This window comes from Phocoena sinus, chromosome 13 (genome assembly GCF_008692025.1).
Source record: "Phocoena sinus isolate mPhoSin1 chromosome 13, mPhoSin1.pri, whole genome shotgun sequence".
Classification (NCBI taxonomy): Eukaryota; Metazoa; Chordata; class Mammalia; order Artiodactyla; family Phocoenidae; genus Phocoena; species Phocoena sinus.
The window spans coordinates 86,384,918-86,399,577 of record NC_045775.1 but is presented as its reverse complement, the minus strand read 5'-3'; the positions used below and the strand labels follow the sequence as shown (position 1 = coordinate 86,399,577).

The 14,660-nt window shown below is 37.3% G+C and overlaps 1 protein-coding gene across 2 annotated transcripts in view; it reads right to left on the bottom strand.

The window, feature by feature from the left end:
* TMEM182 (transmembrane protein 182) overlaps positions 1-14,660 on the bottom strand; it is a 228,475-nt gene that overhangs the window by 39,937 nt on the left and 173,878 nt on the right. Inside the window, exon 5 of one of the 2 annotated variants that reach the window (XR_004352992.1) lies at positions 2,956-3,064. The gene's annotated coding sequence lies outside the window, so the exon portion shown is untranslated. The remainder of the gene's footprint in view (positions 1-2,955; positions 3,065-14,660) is intronic. The other variant, XR_004352991.1, reaches the window with a different exon arrangement.

Below are 14,660 nucleotides of genomic sequence, written 5' to 3'. Positions count from 1 at the left end.
AATTGCCCTCTCCAAGGCCACTGACCATTCACGTCAGGACTGTGCACTACCCTTTCTAATCCCCTAAACCCTGCCCAGAACTCTGTGAAAAGTATTTCATTAGACTCTCCTCAAGTGACCCAGGCTGAGAGTGCCGTTTGTTTCTCGCTGGGACCCCAAGTAATACACACTTACTTCTGCACACACATCATCAGGTGCACACATGAGTGTACACACACGCACACACACACACACACACACACAGAAAACTCCCACCTCCATGCAAACTACAACAACATCAACATCACTGTAAACAAAGGAAAGAGAAGATGCTCATCTCTCCTATTTGTAATTTCTCTAAATGGGTATTTTTCCTGGAATTACATAGAAAATTCACTTTTAAAGAGATGCAGTGTTTTTTAATATTAGAATAAAAGTGTATTCAATTCTTCAGTTTTTTAAAAGTCCTCTTTATTGTAATTTGAACTGGGCATACCCTTCAAATCAGCAATTACACTTCTAGTAAAATATCCTTTGAAAATGTGTGAGTGCACATCAATGTATGCTTAAGGGTGTATATAAGAGGGGAAGAGCAGCATTATATAAAATTTTTTTAATTGGGAAAATCCTTAATGGCAATCCTTAGGGAACCAAATTTTGGTATGTTTACACTATGTAATACTATGGAGAGAATATAAAGAATAAGAATAGGATCTGAAATGGAAAGAGGCTGCAACAAGTTGAATTACTGACAATACATATAGCATTATTCCTGTTTATAAAATGATTACACACCTCTGGGTATATTGATACATGTTAAGTCATGTGGGTGGTTCTGGAAGGTGTTTTGCGTGGTTATCTCTGGAGAGAAAAGTTGGACAGTGGAGGCGGAGTGGCAGGTGGCAGATGGGGACTGTATTCAACTGTAAATCAGTGAGAAGAGCTCTAATTATTTGATAGAAAATACCCCCAACATATGTATCAAAACTATGTATTCCCAAACACTACTTTTTCACCTCTTAATCATTTCGTGTAAAAAATATCAATATGGAAAAGCAAGTACACCTGTACTTAACCGTGTCTGTTTATATTGAATAGAATCGCATAAGTGGGCAGTTTTATTTGTTGGTTTTCTTTTACTTTTTTGCAGTCTCACATGTTGCTAACTCATGCTGCCAAAAGCTCCTATTGGTGTTTTAACCATTTTTTGGAGGGGGAGGTAAACGCCCTAAGTTATTTGACTCTTTTTACATAGTTTAAAATTCATATTTTATCAAGTTATAACTATTTTCTCCTTATCAATAATTATTAGCCAAACAAAGACTATCACTCTATTGTGTGTTTACGGAGAAAAATAAAAATTCAGAGAGGTCACAATGTAAAATCATAGTGAGAGATGTTTCTCTCTTCTTTAATTTTCAAGTGTTTTGCAAATTTTCCAAAATATTTTTCAAACAATAGCAAAGAGAATATAATAGCTATTCTTTCATCTGGTCTGGAAGTTTATATATTCTTCATGTAAAGTGCTCTATCAATGCTACTGAATTATTTTGTGAGGTGAAAATATGGCCAAATAGGAAAATTAGATATCATTTGCTATGAAGAAATTAAAATATCAAGGCAACATACTTTAGAAAGCAACTAAAATTGCTCAAATCCTACAAAGAAAGTTGTAAAAAAAAAAACTTAGTACAACAGTAGTTAACAACATGCGAACTAGTGTAAAATATTTACTTTAGGCTTATTTAGTTTCAGAGATTTTACTTAAAGTTAGAGAAAACACTTAAAATAGGGTTAAATTCCGCCCCCTCCAAAATCCAAACTGGCATGATTGTTTTAATATGAGCCAAAGAAATAGCTGCAAAAGCATAAAAACAAATAAAAAACTGACCTGGGGCACATTCATAGAAAACATTCAAAAACGTGGATGAGAAGCTTGACAGGTAAAAACTTCAAAATGTTTAAATTTTTGGAAAACTTTCCAGCAATTCTTGGAAATGGTCCATATGTAAAATTTAAAAGTTGATTGCAAAATAGTCTTTTACATTTATTTAACAGTAATTTTCTGGTAAGTCAACTACTTTCAATCTCTGAGTGATTGTAGGGAATTCAGGAGAAGAAAGAAGAGAAAATTAGGCAGGAGTCCCATGATGATAGACCTTGTATACTATCCTAAGCCATTTGCTATGGGGAGGGTTATTGTGGAATTTTGTAAGTGAGTGATTGAGGTTATTTGATATGCATTTTTTTTTCTTTTTTTTTTGCGGTACGCAGGCCTCTCACTGTTGTGGCCTCTGCATCAGCCTCTCCCTACAGAGATGGGGGTCCAGTTGTGGCTGGAGACCAAGAATTTATAGTGATGCCCACGTAGGGGAGCAAACTTTGCCACCCCAAAATGTCTCTTTGGCATGTGGATTATTTTGATCTGAAAGCAATCAAAGCCCCAAAGGCCCAGGAAGTCTTTCTTTTACCTCCCCCTTAGCTGCGTAAAGAATTTAGATAGAGGGCTTGTTCCTGGAATAGACTATCATCAGAGATACTTGCAAAAAAACAAGGGCTAGGTAAGGTGGGGTAAACTCTTTGAGATCAGAGTTCTCTCTGTGTCCCACTGTCTCTGCCTGGCCCAGAAAGCATTTATTTACCAAACACTTGCTGTTCCATCTCCACATCAAGTCAATTACCTCCCTCCCCTTTGAAGTGCCAAACCACTACCCCCAACATCCTCCTTTGCCTTTAGCTAAAGACGGTATTTAAGGTGAGGGTTTCAGTCACTTTGGAGAGTTACTCAGTTTTCCTGAGTCTCTCCCACGTATACATGTTGTTAATTTTTTGTGTGATTTTCTCCTCTTAATCTGCTTCATGTCAATTTAATTCTTAGGCCAGCCAGAAGAACATAAGGGGATAGAGGAAATTTCTTCCTCCCCGATAGCTGGCGACGAGGATGGGATGTAACTTTAATGTCTGGACACTACTCACCCCAAAGATGCTGCAGTTAAGAGATGCTAGAACACCTGACAAAAGCCATCAGAAGGTGAGAAGTCTGACCATGTCCATCAGCCTCCTGGACCTCTGCCTGCAGGGTCTGCTGGAAACAAGATGGGTATGAGTTTTTCTCTTTCCTAAAATTAGATTAGCAGGAGAAAATATTTGTAGGGCTAGGTCCTTGGAAACTTTTGTTGGATTTTCTCCTGCTAATAGATCTCATGTCAATTTCAATTCTTAGACCAGCCAGAAGAACCTAGAAGGATAGAGGAGAATTTCTTCCTCCCCGACACAAGTTATCAAGGTTAAGGACCCTAATATAGTCAGGCTTTGCCTCCTGGTCCTTTCTCAGGAGGACAGAGTACTGGTTTTCTTTCTCTCCCTGACCCTGACTTGTCTAGATCCTTTCAGAGACTGTAACCCCCCAGGGAATAACTGCCAAGCAGGGAGGCATCATGTCACTGGTGGGGTAGATGTGTGGTCCATGTTTTAGGAAATATAGTTCCTGAAAGTCGAGCAAGGTGGGCAGATGCAGAAAGCACAGAATCTTTAGAAGTGGTTGATGCTGTTTTCGTCTCTGACAACACAGATCTATTAGGAAATCAAGCAGCAGGTGGGAGGAGGCACTCCACATCAGGGCAGAGCTGCCGTTGGAGGAACGCCAACTGAAAAAGGGAACTGGAATGGGAGTGTCTTAATAAGAACCAGGCTTCCACTGCGGGCCTGCGGAGCTCCGGTCATCCCCCAGTGGGTGGAGAGGGCAGCCAAGAAAAATCAACCTTGTGAACAAACCATATAGGTGGATTACCCCACCTTTCAGCATGGTTAAATAAGAAAACAGAAATAATATTAGTGAGACAGAAAAATTCCCAACCTGAAGAACAAGGGAAACAGAAGAGTATCTAGAGGAAGGACATTCAGTAAAAATGCCACATGGCAGCAACTAGAAGGAAACTTCAAGCCAAATCCTCAAGAGCAGTGAGGAGACAGGCCTCTATAAATCAGGAGCTCTGAACAGTGAGGAGGGACAGGTCACGTTAATAAGCAACAACAACTGATAAAATCAAGCAAAATGAAAAGGGAAGGGGCTTTTATGAAGAGGACTAACAAGGAAGCTAAAAATGCAAACTAAAATAAAATCCAGATTCAATACAATAAAGAACAGAACCGTTAAGGTAGGGATCTAATCAGTGATAGGACAAATTTGAGAAGCTCTTCTAAAGCACAAGAAAAGCTTAAAGAAAGGAAGTGTGATTAGTACAGACATCGTTTCTGTTCTTGAAGAAGAGATGAAAGCAAATAGACGAGAAACTATAATCAAAGAGATGGAAGAGTCCTAGCTAGACTGATTTACAGTTGCTCACCTTACTGAGGCAAAATTAATTAAAAATATTTCCACAGGTGGTATTCCTGAACAGAGAGAATTAAAAATATGCCGTTTTGCTTTCACTCTGAAAATGAGAGCAATAAAACCATAAGGATAATATTTATAATTTAAAGTATTACATTTATTGATATCTTATGTTGTGCTAGTAATGCTTCTAGGAACTTTATGTGTATCATTCATTTAATTATCTGTTATTATTTCTGTTTTGCAGATAAGGAAACTGAGTCAGAGAAAGGGCAAGCAACTCAACAAAATCACACAGCTAGCAAACATCAGAAGTGGAATACAAAGCCAAGTGCTCTAACTATGGCTTTATGTCTTGAAGAATATTAAAAACAAAACAAAACAGAAAACAGAACATATACCTTCAGAATAGTGAAGAAGATGAAAATAAAAGAACCAATATGTGTATTCCAAAATAAATAAACAGATATAACAAGCAAGCATATGGACACACACACAGAACAAAAAGCACAAAGATGACACAAGTAAAACTGAATGCAACATTATAATAAAAAACATCAATCAATTAACTTTCTATTATGGATAAAAAGGCTTTATTAAGCAAAAACCAAATTCTAGCCATGTACGGTGATCCCTTGGTATCCCTGGGGTATTGGTTCCAGAACCCCTACAGATACCAAAATTTGGGGATGCTCAAGTCCCTTATATAAAATAGCACAGTATATGCAAATAACCTATGCACGCCTCCTGTGTACTTTAAATTATCTCTATATTACTCATTATACCTAACACCATGTAAATGCTATGTAAATAGTTGTAAATACAGTGTAAATGCTAGTAAATAACTATTTTGCCTGCAGGCTTGCAAATTCAAGGTTTGCTTTTTGGAAATTTCTGAAATTTTTTTTCAAATATTTTTTATCCACAGTGGGTTGAATCTGTGGATATGGAACCAACTGATACAGAGGACTGACTGTATTTCTTGGGAAAAATACACCAAATACAGAGAGATGTAAAAAATGGAAGGAAGTGACAGGCTAGGAAAAGATAGATCTGACAAGTGCAATAAAGGGAAATCAGAAATTGCAGTATCAACATCAAAGAAAACTGAATTCAAAATAAAAAATTTGAACTTCCCCAGTGGTCCAGTGGTTAAGGCTCCACACGTCCACTACAGGGGGCATGGGTTCGATCCCTGGTCAGAGAAGTTCCACATGCCGTGCAGTGCGGCCAAAAAACAATAAAATAAGATAAAATAAAATAAAAAATTTAAAAGAGGCAAGGGATAATTTTTCTAAAAAGTACACTTCTCAAAGGAGATATAATCCCAGGGACAATTCACTTCCTAAAAGCTTACAGGCATCACATACATTTTTACTAAAACATATTAATTATAAACTACCATTTATATAACACTAAGAGAAATGAACAAATAAAGATGACATTAATATACTATCATTAAATGATCTAATAAATGAAAAATAATCTGGAAGAGATAATAACATTAATCAATGAGAGGAGGAGTCAGTAGAGAGAGAAGCTGACAGATCATACAGTTGCAACTGAGCTCTCAGTTGAACCTATAGAGCTCTGGAGCTGGGACAGCCCTCCAGAACTGTCCCAAATTAATTCAAGGAGCCTGGGTTTGTGAATCCCTGCATTAGCCATGCATTAGCCGCAGGCAATGCCCAGTTAGAGAACCAGTTGCGAGCCTCCAGTAGCTGATATTCCCAGCAGGCTGAGTAGGAGTACAACCACATCCTAGACAAAGTGTAGAGATGTTGCTGGAAGAGGGTGGCCTTTACAAAACAACCTCCAGAAAGGCCTAGGGATGACTTCTCACCCATAAAATGTGTGTGGAAGTGATGTTTGTGCTTTGGGGCCCGGTGGTTAAGAAACAGGCATGCCTTCCTACATTGCAGGTTATGGCTGTCACAGAAAACAACTCCAAGATCCCAGTGGTAAACACAATAAAAGTTTATCTCTTGTTCATGCAATGTCCACTGTGCATCCAGACATTCCTCCAGGGCAGCTGTTCTCCATCTGCTGATTCAGGGATCCAGTCTGCTTCAATTGTGAGGCATCCACATTCACCATGCAGAAGAGAGATGAGAGAAGTGAATTGTGCCTGGGATTTCATTGTCTCTGTCTGGAAGTGACGTGCATTATTCCCACTAACATTTCAGGGGCCAGAACTGATCTAATTAACACCACATAATGGTAAAGGGCAGAGAAGTATCGTCTTCCAGGAGCAAGGAATAAGAAATGGAATCTGGGGAATCTACCTCTCCACTCCTTTTTGACTGTCTGCTAGCTGGGGGAAAATGACTACTACAGAGATCCAATAATTGATCCAGGATGTACTTTTATATCCACAGCAACTAGATCACGGTCTGGCAGCTAGTGGGTGCTCCGGCTTTGTTGTTAAATATGTAGCTGACTGACTACCTGAGTAGATGGATAAACTAGCAAAAACAAGAGCAGCCAAAAGATCCATCCATGCTCGCAGCTTCAGCGAAAGCTCAGCTGGTCACTGCTGCTCTTAGGAAGACTATACTTTTCAGCTTGACTTTCAAGACCTTCCACGATGTGACATAACCCTTCCCCTAGGGTCATATCTGACCACTTGTCCACATGTAGTTTGCAATATAGTTATCCAAAACTATGCATCATTCATTCAACAATCATTGTGTCCTTTCTCACACTTCTGAGCTTGTGTCCAGGCTGCAACCTCTGCCTGGAATGCCATTTCTCTCCTTGTGCTCCTAGCAGCTCTTTTTTTTTTTTTTTTGAACATCTTTATTGGAGTACAACTGCTTTACAGTGGTGTGTTAGTTTCTGCTGTACAACAAAGTGAATAAGCTATAACTATACATACATCCCCATAGCTCCTCCCTCTTGCATCTCCCTCCCACCCTCCCTATCCCACCCCTCTAGGGGGTCACAAAGCACCGAGCTGATCTACCTGTGCTATGCGGCTGCTTACCACTAGCTATCTATTTTACATTTTAGTGTATATATGCCCGTGTCACTCTCTCACTTCATCCCAGCTTACCCTTCCCCCTCCCCATGTCCTCAAGTCCATTCTATACATCTGCATCTTTATTCCTGTCCTGCCCCTAGGTTCTTCAGAACTAATTTTTTTTAGATTCCAAATACATGTGTTAGCATAAGGTATTTGTTTTTCTCTTTCTGACTTACGTCACTCTGCATGACAGGCTCTAGGTCCATCCACCTCACTACAACTAACTCAATTTCTTTTCTTTTTATGGCTGAGTAATATTCCATTGTATATATGTGCCACATCTTCTTTATCCATTCATCTGTCAAAACACTTAGGTTGCTTCCATGTCCTGGTTATTGTAAATAGTTCTGCAATGAACATTGTGGTACATGACTGTTCTTGAATTAAGGATTTCTCAGGGTGTATGCCCAGTAGTGGGATTGCTGGATCGTATAGTAGTTCTATTTTTAGGTTTTTAAGGAACATCCATACTATTCTTCATAGTGGCTGTATCAGTTTACATTCCCATCAACAGTGCAAGAGGGTACCCTTTTCTCCACACCCTCTCCAGCATTTACTGTTTGTAGATTTCTTAATGATGGCCATTCTAAGCAGTATGAGGTGATATGTCATTATAGTTTTGATTTGCATTTCTCTAATTATTAGTGATGTTGAGCATCCTTTCATGTGTTTGTTGGCAATCTGTATATCTTTGGAGAAATGTCTATTTAGGCCTTCTGCCCATTTTTGGGTTGGGTTGTTTGTTTTTGATATTGAGCTGCATGAGCTGCTTGTATATTTTGGAGATTAATCCTTTGTCAGTTGCTTCGTTTGCAAATATTTTCGCCCATTGTGAGGGTTGTCTTTTTCTCTTGCTTATAGTTTCCTTTGCTGCGCAAAAGCTTTTAAGTTTCTTTAGATTGCATTTGTTTATTTTTGTTTTTATTTCCATTTCTCTAGGAGGTGGGTCAAAAAGGATCTTGCTGTGATTTATTTCATAGAGTGTTCTGCCTATGTTTTCCTCTAAGAGTTTGATAGTGTCTGGCCTTACATTTAGGTCTTTAATCGATTTTGAGTTTATTTCTGTGTATGGTGTTAGGGAGTGTTCTAATTTCATTCTTTTACATGTAGCTGTCCAGTTTTCCCAGCACTTATTGAAGAGGCTGTCTTTTCTCCACTGCATATTCTTGCCTCCTTTATCAAAAATAAGGTGACCATATGTGTGTGGGTTTATCTTAGGGCTTTCTATCCTGTTCCATTGATCTATATTTCTGTTTTTGTGCCAGTACCATACTGTCTTGATTACTGTAGCTTTGTAGTATAGTCTGAAGTCCAGGAGCCTGATTCCTCCAGCTCTGTTCTTTCTCAAGATTGCTTTGGTATTCGGGATCTTTTGTGTTTCCATACAAATTGTGAAATTTTTTATTCTAGTTCTGTAAAAAATGCCATTGGTAGTTTGATAGGGATCGCATTGAATCTGTAGATTGCTTTGGGTAGCATAGTCATTTTCACAATGTTGATTCTTCCAGTCCAAGAACATGGTATATCTTTCCATCTGTTTGTATCGTCTTTAATTTCTTTCATCAGTGTCTTATAGTTTCTGCATACAGGTCTTTTGTCTCCTTAGGTAGGTTTATTCCTAGGTATTTTATTCTTTTTGTTCCAATGGTAAATGGGAGTGTTTCCTTAATTTCTCTTTCACATTTTTCATCATTAGTGTATAGGAATGCAAAAGATTTCTGTGCATTAATTTTGTATCCTGCTACTTTACCAAATTCATTGATTAGCTCTAGTAGTTTTCTGGTAGCATCTTTAGGCTTCTCTATGTGTAGTATCATGTCATCTGCAAACAGTGACAGTTATACTTCTTTTCCGATTTGGATTCCTATTATTTCTTTTTCTTCTCTGATTGCTGTGGCTAAAACTTCCAAAACTGTGTTGAATGATGGTGGTGAAACTGGGCAACTTTGTCTTGTTCCTGATCTTAGAGGAAATGGGTTTATTTTTTCACCATTGAGAATGATGTCGCCTGTGGGTTTGTCATATATGGCCTTTATTATGTTGAGGTAGTTTCCCTCTATGCCTACTTTCTGGAGAGTTTTTATCATAAGTGGTGTTGAATTCTGTCAAAAGCTTTTTCCGCATCTGTTGAGATGATCATATAGTTTTTATCCTTCAATTTGTTAATATGGTATATCATGATTGATTTGCATATATTGAAGAATCCTTGCATTGCTAGGATATAAACCACACTTGATCATGATGTATGATCCTTTTAATGTGCTGTTGGATTCTGTTTGCTAGTATTTTGTTGAGGATTTTTGCATCTATGTTCATCAGTGATATTGGCCTGTAGTTTTCTTTTTTTGTGACATCTTTGTCTCGTTTTGGTATCAGGGTGATGGTGGCCTCGTAGAATGAGTTTGAGAGTGTTCCTCCCTCTGCAATATTTTGGAAGAGTGTGAGAAGGATAGGTGTTAGTTCTTCTCTAAATGTTTGGTAGAATTTGCCTGTGAAGCCATCTGTTCCTGAGCTTTTGTTTGTTGGAAGATTTTTAATCACAGTTTCAAATTCAGTGCTTGTGATTGGTCTCTTTATATTTTCTATTTCTTCCTGGTTCAGTCTTGGAAGGTTGTGCTTCTCTAAGAATTTGTCCATTTCTTGCAGGTTGTCCATTTTATTGACATATAGTTGTTTGTAGTAATCTCTCATGATCCTTCGTATTTCTGCGGTGTCTGTTGTTACTTGTCGTTTTTCATTTCTAATTCTGTTGATTTGAGTCTTTACCCTTTTTTTCTTGATGAGTTGGGGTAATGGTTTATCAATTTTGTTTATCTAAAAGAACCAGCTTTTAGTTTTATTGATCTTTGCTATTGTGTCCTTCATTTCTTTTTCATTTATTTCTGATTTGATTTTTATGATTTCCTTCCTTCTGCTAACTTTGGGTTTTTTTTTTTCTTCTTTCTCTAATTGCTTTAGTTGTAAGGTTAGGTTGTTTATTTGAGATGTTTCTTGTTTCTTGAGGTAGGATTTTATTGCTATAAACTTCCCTCTTAGAACTGCTCTTCCTGCATCCCATAGGTTTTGGGTCATCATGTTTTCATTGTCATTTGTTTCTATGTACTTTTTGATTTCCTCTTTGATTTCTTCTGTGTTCTCTTGGTTATTTAGTAGTGTATTCTTTAGCCTCCATGTGATTGTATTTTTTACAGTTCTTTTCCTGTAATTGACATCTAGTCTCATAGCATTGTGATCAGAAAAGATACTTGATATGATTTCAACTTTCTTAAATTTACCAAGGCTTGATTTGTGATCCAAGATATTATCTATCCTGAAGAATGTTCCATGAGCACTTGAGAAGAAAGTGTATTCTGTTGTTTTTGGATGAAATGTCCTATAAATATCAATTAAGTCCATCTTGTTTAATGTGTCATTTAAAGCTTGTGTTTCATTATTCATTTTCATTTTGGATGATCTGTCCATTGGTGCAAGTAGGGTGTGAAATCCCCTACTATGATTGTGTTACTGTCGATTTCCCATTTTATGGCTGTTAGCATTTGCCTTATGTAGTGAGGTGCTTCTATGTTGGGGGCATAAATATTTACATTGTCATATCTTCTTAGATTGAGCCCTTGATCATTATGTAGTGTCCTTCTTTGTCTGTTGTGATAGTCTTTATTTTAAAGTCTATTTTGTCTGATATGAGAATTGCTACTGCAGGTTTCTTTTGATTTCCATTTGCATGGAATATCTTTTTCCATCCCCTCACTTTCAGTCTGTATGTGTCCCTAGGTCTGAAGTAGGTCTCTTGTAGACAGCATATATATGGGTCTTGTTTTTGTATACATTCAGCCAGTCTCTGTCTTTTGGTGGGAGCATTTCATCCATTTACATTTAAGGTAATTATTGATATATATGTTCCTATTACCATTTTCTTAATTGTTATGGGTTTGTTTTTGTAGGTCTTTTCCTTTTCTTGTGTTTCCCTCCTGAAGAAGTTCCTTTAGCATTTGTTGTAAAGCTGGTTTGGTGGTGCTGAGTTCTGTTAGCTTTTCCTTGTCTGTAAAGGTTTTAACTTCTCCATCGAATCTGAATGAGATCCTTGCTGGGTAGAGTAATCTTGGTTGTAGGTTTTTCCCTTTCATCACTTTATATATGTCCTGCCACACCCTTTTGGCTTGCAGAGTTTCTAATGAAAGATCAGCTGTTAACCTTATGGGGATTCTCTTGTATGCTATCTGTTGTTTTTCCCTTTTGCTTTTAATACTTTTAACTTTAAACCTTATTTAACTTTTTATTTAACTTTTGATAGTTTGATTAATATATGTCTTAGAGAATTTCTCCTTGGATTTATCCTGTGTTGGACTCTGCACTTCCTGGACTTGATTAACTATTTCCTTTCCCATATTAGGGATGTTTTCAACTATAAACTCTGCAAATATTTTCTCTTTTTTTTTTTCTCTTCTTCTTCTGGGAGCCCTATAATTCGAATGGTGGTGCATTTAATGTTGTCCCAGAGGTCTCTGAGACTGTCCTCAATTCTTTTCATTCTTTTTTCTTTATTCTGCTCTGCAGTAGTTATTTCGACTATTTTATCTTCCAGGTCTCTTATCTGTTCTTCTGCCTCAGTTATTCTGCTATTGATTCCTTCTGAAGAATTTTTCATTTCATTTATTCTGTTGTTCATCATTGTTTGTTTGCTTTTTAGTCCTTCTAGGTCCTTGTTAAATGTTTCTTGTATTTTCTCCACTCTATTTCCAAGATTTTGGATTGTCTTTACTATCATTACTCTGAATTCTTTTTTAGGTAGACTGCCTATTTCCTCTTCATTTGTTTGGTCTGGTGGGTTTTTACCTTGCTCCTTCATCTGCTGTGTATTTCTCTGTCTTCTCGTTTTGCTTAACTTACTGTGTTTGGGGTCTCCCTTTCGCAGGCAGCATCGTAGTTCCCACTGTTTTTGGCGTCTGCCCCCAGTGGGTAAGGTTGGTTCAGTGGGTTGTGTAGGCTTCCTGGTGGAGGGACTGGTGCCTGTGTTCTGGATGAGGATGGATCTGGTCTTTGTGGTGGGCAGGACCACATCCAGTGGTGTGTTTTGGGGTGTCTGTGAACTTATGATTTTAGGCAGCCTCTCTGCTAATGGATGGGGTTGTGTTCCTGTCTTGCTAGTTGTCTGGCATAGGGTGTCCAGCACTGGAGCTTGCTGGTCGTTGAGTGGAGCTGGGTCTTAGGGTTGAAACGGAGATCTCTGGAGAACTCTTGCCAATTGATATTACGTGGGGCCGGGAGATCCCTGGTGGTCCAATGTCCTGAACTAGGCTCTCCCACCTCAGAGACTCAGGCCCAACACCTGGCCAGAGCACCAAGACCCTGTCAGCCACACAGCTTGCTCAGAAGAAAATGGCGGGAGGAAGGGGCAGAGCTGGGGCTGTGCATTCCTCTGTCAAATCACTAAGCTGAATTCAGAGCACCACCCTAGCAGCTCATTTTTCAAGATGTGGAATAAATGTCTTCTCCTCTAGAATTTCTAGCAAATAACCTCACTGTGCATATCAGTGCCTCTGTTATGGTGTCACGTTACAGTGTTGACTGAATCTCTGGGTCTCGTTCTTGTGTGCACACCTGTCTTCCCCGCCAGACTAGAACCCACAGAGAGCAGCTCCCTCTTTCCTCTGGGACCACATTTCATTGTCTCATAATCAGGAGTCTTTCCCATCACCCACCCCACTGCCTGACACTGAACAGACATTTCATTCCATGTTTATTAAATAATTACCTAGGCTCAAGGGGAGAGACTTTATTCTTTGCCTTCTCAGGCTTTAACTTTTGAGGTCCTTGTGCATCTGCTTACCTGGGATTAGGACACATAATATTTGACCCCTCTGGAGGACACAGTGAATTAGAGTCTACTAAGGGCTTTACCTCAAGCTGAGGTCTGGATCCTTGTGCTGAATCTGGGAAGTCTTGCTAACTTGGTACCTGCAGGATAAGTGTTCTTGCTTTTTGCTTATGATCTGGGAGGAAAGATGCACACTGTATAACATTTAGATTGCTGTCCAGTTAAATGTCTTAACGTTATCTGAAAATGTAATTTGAATCCTTTGTCTTGCCACCATCATGCCATTAAAAAAAAAAAATTAAACAGAAACCATGACAAAATTTTGTTGCTATGTTCAGGGTTCTGTCATTACAACCCAGTCATCGGTGTACTTTTAAAGATACTTTACAGGCCATGGTAAATTGAAAGTTTAAATTTCTTTGTGCAATTTGTTTTTTAAAATAGGAAGGAATTTAATGGGCTCAGTAAAAGCAATTCTAACCCATCACATTTATCTCAGTGTGAAATGTCTTTCCATGAGAATATTGCCATATAATGGTAATTATGGAGAATATATTTTTCAAATATTAAGAATAAGCAAAAATTTTAATGTCAGAAAATTTAAAGTAACTTCTAATTAAGAATCTTAAATTAGACTCTTAAATTAAAATTTTAAAATTAATTTTTAGTTTATATTAAAACAATTAAATTTGTATTAAATTGTTTTATTTTATTAAGTATTTATTTCATTAAATTAAAATTTTATTTTCTATTAAAATAATTAAAATTTTAAATTAAATGAATATTTTTAAATATTCATTTCTAAACCAATTGGTAGAAAGGAATACATTGAATAGATATTGCCTTTCTAACCCACTTTTTAAAAATCTAAGATATGATAGAGAACTTTATATTCAGCATATTTACTTATCTTTGGATATAAACAGGAAGAAATCTATCAATTAAAAATATTTATTATATAATTTCATCCAGTCATGTTAGGAGATTCTTATGCATGCATATGGAAAGGAAATACATAGTCAAAAAAAAAAAAAACAGTTCTGTAGTTACTTCTATTCTCTGGGTTTGAATAATATTTTATGTTTACATAAAGGGCAATGCTTACATCTATTTGTAACTTATTCACTGTTATTCTTAAATTCCAAATTTTACAATTGCCTAGTAGTCAGGCAGGGAATATTAAGTTGGAATGTATTTAAAACTACAAAATATTGTAACATAAAATTCTTAGCATTGAGGTATTATATGAATATTTGTAATATATTTAGACATCTCATAACAATAATCACAGTGAATCTGGCATCATTGAATTTAAAATATTTCTAGATTAGAATACATTGTATAATATTTGTCCAGAGATTCAGTAAATAACCTTTAATCCAGGTATTAAATATCTGTCTTTCTTTTACATTTACAAAAATTTGTGTTTGCATCTATGGGCTGAATTTCTGTTTTATCTAAGTCTATGAGCAAATTCTGACTTTTCCTTTTTTTTTTCCCCCCACTTT